This window comes from Canis lupus, chromosome 12, assembly GCF_048164855.1.
Source record: "Canis lupus baileyi chromosome 12, mCanLup2.hap1, whole genome shotgun sequence".
In the NCBI taxonomy this organism is placed as follows: domain Eukaryota; kingdom Metazoa; phylum Chordata; class Mammalia; order Carnivora; family Canidae; genus Canis; species Canis lupus.
Genome location: NC_132849.1, coordinates 42,138,458 through 42,145,980, shown reverse-complemented (window position 1 = coordinate 42,145,980; position 7,523 = coordinate 42,138,458). Strand labels below are relative to the sequence as shown.

Here is a 7,523-nt window from a genome sequence, read left to right as displayed (position 1 = left end):
TTAGACTGGCAATTAAGGGGTGGCTCTCATTATTAAATGCCCCATTACTTGTAGGGCCTACTCCCAGGGGCTTGTTTTGGGTATTTTCTTTGGGCCTTCTGGGAGGCACATGTCATGTGTCCTTTAGAATTCTGGGTGTCCTGCATATTAATGAAGGGTAAAGCGAGTTAGTCAGTACCTACCTATGTCACACTGGTTCTCCACAAGGGCCTGTGTACATGTGTGAGTGCCATGTTAGGATCCAGGGTGGGGTCCCCGAGCAGCCACCCCCTGGTGTCCACTCCATCAGTGGACCCAAGCTAGCATCAGGCTCTCTGCCAGGTGTGTCCCTGCGTGACTATGGTTCAGGGTGAGCTTGCTCTTTATATTCAGTTGGCAACTGACAGGCACCCTAAATTGATTCATATCCATGGTAACTGTCACCCAGGGGAACAGTGAGAAACAAGAGTCTTTTCTTTCCATCCTCATCAAACAGAGCCAGTGCTCAGAGACCATCAGGCCTGGCTCTCCTTCCAGCTGGCGCTGGCTCATCTCTTCAGAGAGGTTGTGGGTGTCTCCTCCTCCTCACTTCTCCCTCCCAGGGTGCACTGGCTGACTGCTTGAGGCAGCTGAGGACCAGCGGGCCTGGACACTGCGGAACTGGGCCTGGTACTTCTTGCTTTTGAAAACACTCCTGAAGCCTGTACCTCAGGTAATGGGTGGGAGGCTTGGGGAAGTATTTATCAGATGTAGTCCAGAGGGGGCCAAAATTACTCAATAAAGCTTGTATTTGTGGTAGTTTATGGTTATTTAGAAAGAAGATTGGTGGTGATGTCTATGGGGGGAGATCCTTGATTGACTTTATGATGGTAGGAAGATATATCCTATCTCTCTTTTATATGTGCTCTGAGGTATTTTTTTTTCCTCTGAAGGGTTTTTTCCTCCTTTTATGGCTCTGATGACTTTTCTGGAGGGAAGTATTGGTGTTCTGGTACCAGCTGGCAAGGGAGATACACACCCTGACTCATCTGAACAACTTTCTTGAGATCTGATTTGTCTTGATGGTACCAAGAGGTAAAATATGATTTGCATTGAATTATAAATTTTTTATTTAGTTGGGCTCAAGTTCTGGGCTAATTGCCATGGAAACTTTGAGACAGATTAGAACTTTGTTTTGTAACATGTATTCTTCACAACTCTGGTCCTAAGAAGTAGTTCATGAACAAACAGGTGTAAGGTCACATAGATCTAGAAATTGCTTCATATGGGTCTATAGTCATATATATTTGGAAATCACTTCATACTCTACCCCTTATTGGAGCATTACAATACATAGAACACATTAAAGATCCTGAAACATGGTCAAGTTAAGAAACTAGTTCAACATTATCTGAGTCCATGTTTCCTAAACTTCCTTTATTGGAATTTTTTTTGTATTCATAATTGTTCCATGAAACACAATTGAGGGATGGCTTGATTGCAATTCTTTATACATTCCAGATTCATTCTACATTCCAGAATGTAGCTGGAAGGAAACATAGAATTCACCTGAAATGCAGGAGACTGCTTCTCCCATCTCCTGTGCATTATAGAGTCATGGAGCTATAAATGTTCTAGTGAGGTTGGAGAAAGGAAGGCCAGGTGGGAGGAGGCTGGGTCCCTATTAAGCATCCTGGAAGGATGTTGTCTGGCTTCTCCTCATACATCTCTAAGGATAGAGAGCTCACTCCTTTCTGGGAAGCTATTTGTTAGAGGGTTAGGAAGTGCAGCATCCTGCACATCCAGTAAGTAGTGCCCTGGCCTCTCGACCTGTGCAGCCAAGCTTAGTTTATTTTGACTTGTTATCCCTTCAGTGGATCAACAGAGCCCTCACACTCGCCTCTGAGTCCATTTTTTCCGATGTCTTCACAATTGCTTATATGATGTTGTGATCTCACTGTCATGTTCTCATTCCCGTGGATGGGCTGTGGTTTGCTAATATCCTTCCCACAGTGTGTAAGGAGAAGCAGGTCTGAAGGCAGACTGAACATTTCCCTCCAGAGTCTGGAGCAGCACCTGCCTCTAGTCTTTGGTCTAGAAGGGGTCAAGCTCTCACCTGCTTGTGTTTCTTCTAGGGCAGCAATTTTTATGTATAGGTTCTTTGATTAGACAGACTGTCCATGCCACACAGGTCCACACCAAAGATGTGATTTGTATTCACATGGGCTGAATTAGGTGTCACCCTAATGAGGTGACAATCATAATGAGGAGGATTTGTCAAGACTTTCCATTTTAGTCATTATGTTTTTAGCACAAGGGTCTTTGAGTAGAAAGTCTCAGCAAGCAAGTTGCCTTATCATTTAGGAAACTGTCATCTTCAAGTAATAGAAAACCCTCCTCAAAATGTCATAATAAAAAAACCTTACATGCACACCAGTTGGCATTTGGTAGTAAGGCTTGTGGGTTGCTTGACCCAGTGGCTTAAAGTGCCTCAAACATACCCTTTCACTTTGTCCCTTGATAGTGTCCAATTGTGTGAGGTTTTACAAGCCTTTGGGACACTCTGTTGCTACTCTATGTGTCTGCCTTGCTCCAGGGAGAAAAACCACTTACCAGTATTTTTTACTCTTTCCTTGTTCTTCATTCCTAATGTCTCCAGTTTCCTTATTTTGTCATTTCTGTTCTGTTTGAAAAACTTCTCTTAGCCATTCTTTTAGGTTAGGTCTGATGATAACAAATTCTCTTAGTTTCTTTTGTCTGAGGATGTCTTGATTTCAGTTCCATTCCTGAAGGGTATTTTTTGATGGGTATAGAATTCTGGGTTGACAGCTTTTTTCTTTCAATATTTTTTTTTGTTTGTTTTTGTTTTTAGTTTTTTGAACTTGGATTATGATATGTCCTGGAGTGGATTTATTTTTTTTAAAGATTTTATTTATTTATTCATGAGACATACAGAGAGAGAGAGAGAGAGAGAGAGAGAGAGAGAGGCAGAGACACAGGCAGAGGGAGAAGCAGGCTCCGTGCAGGGAGCCTGGATGTGGGACTTGATCCCGGGACTCCAGGATCGCACCCTGGGCTGGAGGCAGGTGCTAAACCACTGAGCCTCCCAGGGATCCCCAGGAGTGGATTTCTTTAGGTTTATTCCATTTGGAATCTGCTCAGTTCTTGAATCTGTAGATTAAAGTCTTTCACTATGTTTGGAAAGCTTTCAGGGATTATATCTTTGAATACTTTTTTTTAGCCCCACACTCTTCCCTCTCCACTCCAATTGTACAAATGTTAGAGCTTTGGTTATAGTTCCACAAGTCCCCAAGGTTCTTTTCCTTTCTTTTCAGTCTGTTTTCTCTCTGTTGTACATATTGGGTAATTTCTATTCTTCTCTCTTCAAGTTTACTGATTCTGCCATCTGTCATAGTTATATTCACATTGAATTGTTTATTTAAGTTGTACTTTCCAGTTCTAAAATTTCAATTGGTTCTTCCTTATATATTCTATTTCCTTGCTGAGACTTTCTACTTTTTAATGTGTTTCAAGCATGTTCATCAAAGTATTTTATGATGGTTGCTCTTAAATCCTTGTTAGATAATCCTAACATCTGTGTCATTTTGGCGTTGCATCATTGATTGTCTTTTCTCATTTGATATTTTTCTTGTTCTTGGTATGATGAATAATTTTCAGTTGTATCTTGGACTTTTGGATATTAGGTGGTGAGACTCTAGATCCTACTTGGCCTCCTCTTTTTCAGGCAGTTAGGCTATCTAGGTGTAGCCCAAGATCTAAGTGGAGATTTTTCCCACTGAGCCCCATTGGCACCATCCTAGCAAAAGCAGGGCCCTGCCTCACACTGCCATGCCTTGCCTGATTGTAATGGGTGGGATAGAAGTTCCATTCCCCACTGGACCCTGCTGGGTGGAGCCTTAAGAAGAAAAACAAATGTACAGAAATGTATATATATCATGTGATGAATTTTTACAGACTGGAAATGTGGGGGCATTTTAAGAATTTTCTGATTTCTTTGTATGTGTGCATTTTTTTTCTTTTTTAAGATTTTTAACTTATTTATTAGAGAGAGAGAGAGAGAGCACAAGCAGAGGTAAAAGGAGAAGCTAGGGGCTCGATCCTAGGACTTTGGGATCATGACCTGAACTGAAGGCAGATGCTTAACAGACTCAGCCACCTAGATTCCCCATCTTGGCATGTTCTATTAAAAATGTATCAAATCATTTTTCTTTATTATTCCCCACCCAGAATTCTCCAGAATTATCCATTCACTTACTGATTCCTTCTTTCCTTCTACCCCTCATCTTTCTTTACATTCATTCTTTCATTTATTTATTCATTTATTCATATATCAGTTTTCTTCCTTTCCTTCCCTCCTCCTTCCTATCCATCCGTCCATCCATCCATCCATCCATCCATCCATCCATCATTGAAGGAACAGGTATCCTTCTTCATGTTCCTTCTGTGGCTATGGGGGCAATAAGCTTTTCTTCTCTAACACTCTTCTGTGGGGGTAAAGAAGGAGGGGCACACCCTATGTGTGGTGAGGGCCTGGGTTTTCTTTTTTTTTTTTTTTTTAAGATTTTATCTATTTATTCATGAGAGACACACAGAGAGAGGCAGAGACATAGATAGAGGGAGAAGCAGGCTCCTTGCGGGAACCTGATGCAGGACTTGATCCCAGGACCCTTGTATCATGTACTGAGCCAAAGGCAGATGCTCAACCACTGAGCTACCCAGGTGTCCTGAGGGGCTGGCTTTTCTTGGGAGAAGTCCCTGAGAGGCAGCTGGCCCAGAAGCAGCATAATCAGAAAGCTTCAGTCCATGTCCTGTCACTACCACTGACTTCTGAGACCCTCTGGGCCTCAGTTTCCCTCATCTGTAATATGAAGGGTTTGGCTTGGTCCTCTCTTTGACCCTGTGACTCGGGTTGCCTCTATCATTTTGGAGTTTCCCAGGAACTTCCCAGGAAATGAGCCAGCCCACAGGTGGATGCCCATTTAGTGGGGCCCTTTCTGTGCCCTTGGCAGTCTGAGCACCTGCACCCAGCCTGCACTGTAGTCAGCACCTCCCAGGCTCCCGTGGGCTGGGCTTTGAGAGGTAGGCTGGGATAAGAAGGAACAAGAGTGATATTTTGGGAGGATGAGTCAGCCCAAGTGTCAGTCTAGAAACAGTACCAGCTTGCCCCCATTGTTCTATTTCCCTGTGTGGGGGTGTGTGTCATATGGAAGGGAGGGAGACGTCTAGCTCTTTTCCTCAGCCAGGGAAGGACTCAGGATACACAGTATCTCAGTGTGAAGGGACCTGGAGGTCATCTAGAACCAGATCCCCTTGTTTCACAAATGACAGTTTGGAAGCCCACAGAGGATGGGGACTTGCCAGAAGCCACACAGTAAAGTTGATGACAGGGTCAGGACTGGAACCAACCCCCTTGTCTCCTTGTCTTAAACCCGTGGTCTGGCCATGTGCTAATCATCAATAGACTGGACTTGCTTTATCCTGAGAGGTGTGAACCCAAGGCCCAGCCTGGGCATTGTCCTCTTTGGGGTCTCCACCAGAAGGGCCTTCCCCACCTGCTGCATGTGAGCTAACCTTAATTTGTGGCTAGGACAATGCTGGTTTTTAATGAGGCAATGCTGGCCAAGGGGTCACCCCAGACCCCCTTTTCCATCTTCCATATGATGTGTGGTGCTCGGACTCTGGTCTGTGGCCTGGGGATAATGTTTTTAATATCTGTTCTTGGGAAAAGCGCTGAATGTTACAGGAAATGGAGCACTGTGCCACTAACTGTCCTCTGTTCTCTACATCATCAGGGTTTGTGTCAATCCCATCACATGAATTGAGTGTCTATGTGTACTCTGGCTGGTGCTATGGTCTGGCGAGCTCATGGCTTAGTGTGTGTGTGTGCAGTTAGCTGGGGGCAGGGGGAGGGGGCTGGGCCAGGTGGACCATCACAGCTCAGTGTGCTGAATGGAGTTGTGACAGGGACATGTGAGGCTAGAGAAGTAGAGGGGATCCTGAGTAGTTAAGGAGAGCTCCCCAAGGGACAGCAGGAGTTGGCCAGGGGCAATATGTATATGTAGGGGTAGGAAAAGGTTTGAGAAAGGCTTTTTCTCAGTTATGTATTTTTTAAAAAAGATTGTATTTATTTATCTGAGAGAGAGAGCAAGTGAGCGAGCGAGCGAGAGCATGACTGGGGAAAGGGGCAGAGAGAGAGGGAGAAGCAGACTCCCACTGAGCAGGAAGCCTGATATGGGTCTGCATCCCAGGACCCTGGGATCATGACCTGAGCTGAAGGCAGACGCTTAACCTGACTGAGCCACCCGGGTGCCCTCAGTTATGTATTTAGAGGTTTATTGACATATTTTAACCAGATGTCTAGATATTTTACAATGGGAAGTGTGTTCAGGATATCCAATCCTTTACACTGCTGGAAATAGAGCAGTTTAATTCATTTTACAAGTCAATAAGGTCCAAGAGGACCCTCAGGGATATTTTCAGTGAAGGGATAGGGTAAAATGTAATCATCATCCATTTACCCAATCATGTGTTGTAAGTTTCAGTCTATCAGTTTTTGAAAATTTCAGCTGCTGCTGGGTAGGCAGGGACTGTCCTCTGTGGACATGGTGGGGACTACTTATCTGGTGTGTACAAGAGTCCTTCCAGCTTGTGATTCTGCACAGTCAGTCCATTTAATTCATCACTGAAATATTTATTCAGTGCCTTCTGGGGTGAGCTGAGCCTTGTGCCCTGTGTTGGATGTATGTAAATAATTACTCATGGTCCTTGTGCTCAGGGAACTCACAGAATGGTGGGGGGCACAGACATGGAGTCATCAAGCTCACTTGAGAATTAGTGAGATGACAGGGAACATAGGGACTGGATGGAGACAGCCTCATACTCAAATTGGGTGACTGGAGGCAAGTTTCATGGGAGGGTTTTATACAGGTGTGGGCAGGATGTGGAGAAACCGCAGAGGAAGCACTGGGGTCTGCTGGTCATGCTGGGTGCCTCCACCATCCCTAGGCTTGAAGGGAGTAGTTATAGGACCTCAGAAACACAGAGGGCTCCCTGTCAGGAGCCATGACCTTTGTGTGAAGAGCTGTGACCTTCAGGTGAGGGGCACAGCCAGCCCAGCAGGACCACATGAAGGATGCTGGGGGAATAGAACCCTGGCCTCTCTCCTCTGTCTTCCACTGGCCAAACCCAAGGGAGCCAGAAGGCAGGGGGCCTGTTGATGTAGCCTGGCGAGGTGGGCACAGAGCAGAGTGAAGAGGAGGGGGAGAGGACGGGGGTGCAATAGGGAGTAGGAGATATCTTGTACTCAGACTCTTACTGGAAGGAGTGGGGAGCTTCTCTCAGGAGAGGATGATTGAGCTCTGTATCTGTATCCTGGGCCTGCTATAGAAAGTACCACACACTGGGTGGCTTAGAACATCAGAAGTGTATTGGTTCACAGTATGGATACGCACGAGTCCAGAATCAACCCTATTGGCAGGGCCACACACCCTCTGAAGGTGCTAGGGAAGGATGGTGCAGGCTTTGTTCCCAGCTTCTGGTAGTTG

General features: G+C 45.2%; 1 protein-coding gene across 3 annotated transcripts in view; it reads left to right on the top strand.

Moving 5' to 3' along the window:
* The first annotated feature begins 471 nt into the window (after positions 1-471).
* Positions 472-7,523, top strand: part of TOGARAM2 (TOG array regulator of axonemal microtubules 2) — an 84,037-nt gene continuing 76,985 nt past the window's right edge. For 2 of the 3 annotated variants that reach the window (XM_072770695.1, XM_072770693.1), the window contains exons 1-2: positions 472-691; positions 912-1,053. The gene's annotated coding sequence lies outside the window, so the exon portion shown is untranslated. The remainder of the gene's footprint in view (positions 692-911; positions 1,054-7,523) is intronic. The other variant, XM_072770694.1, reaches the window with a different exon arrangement.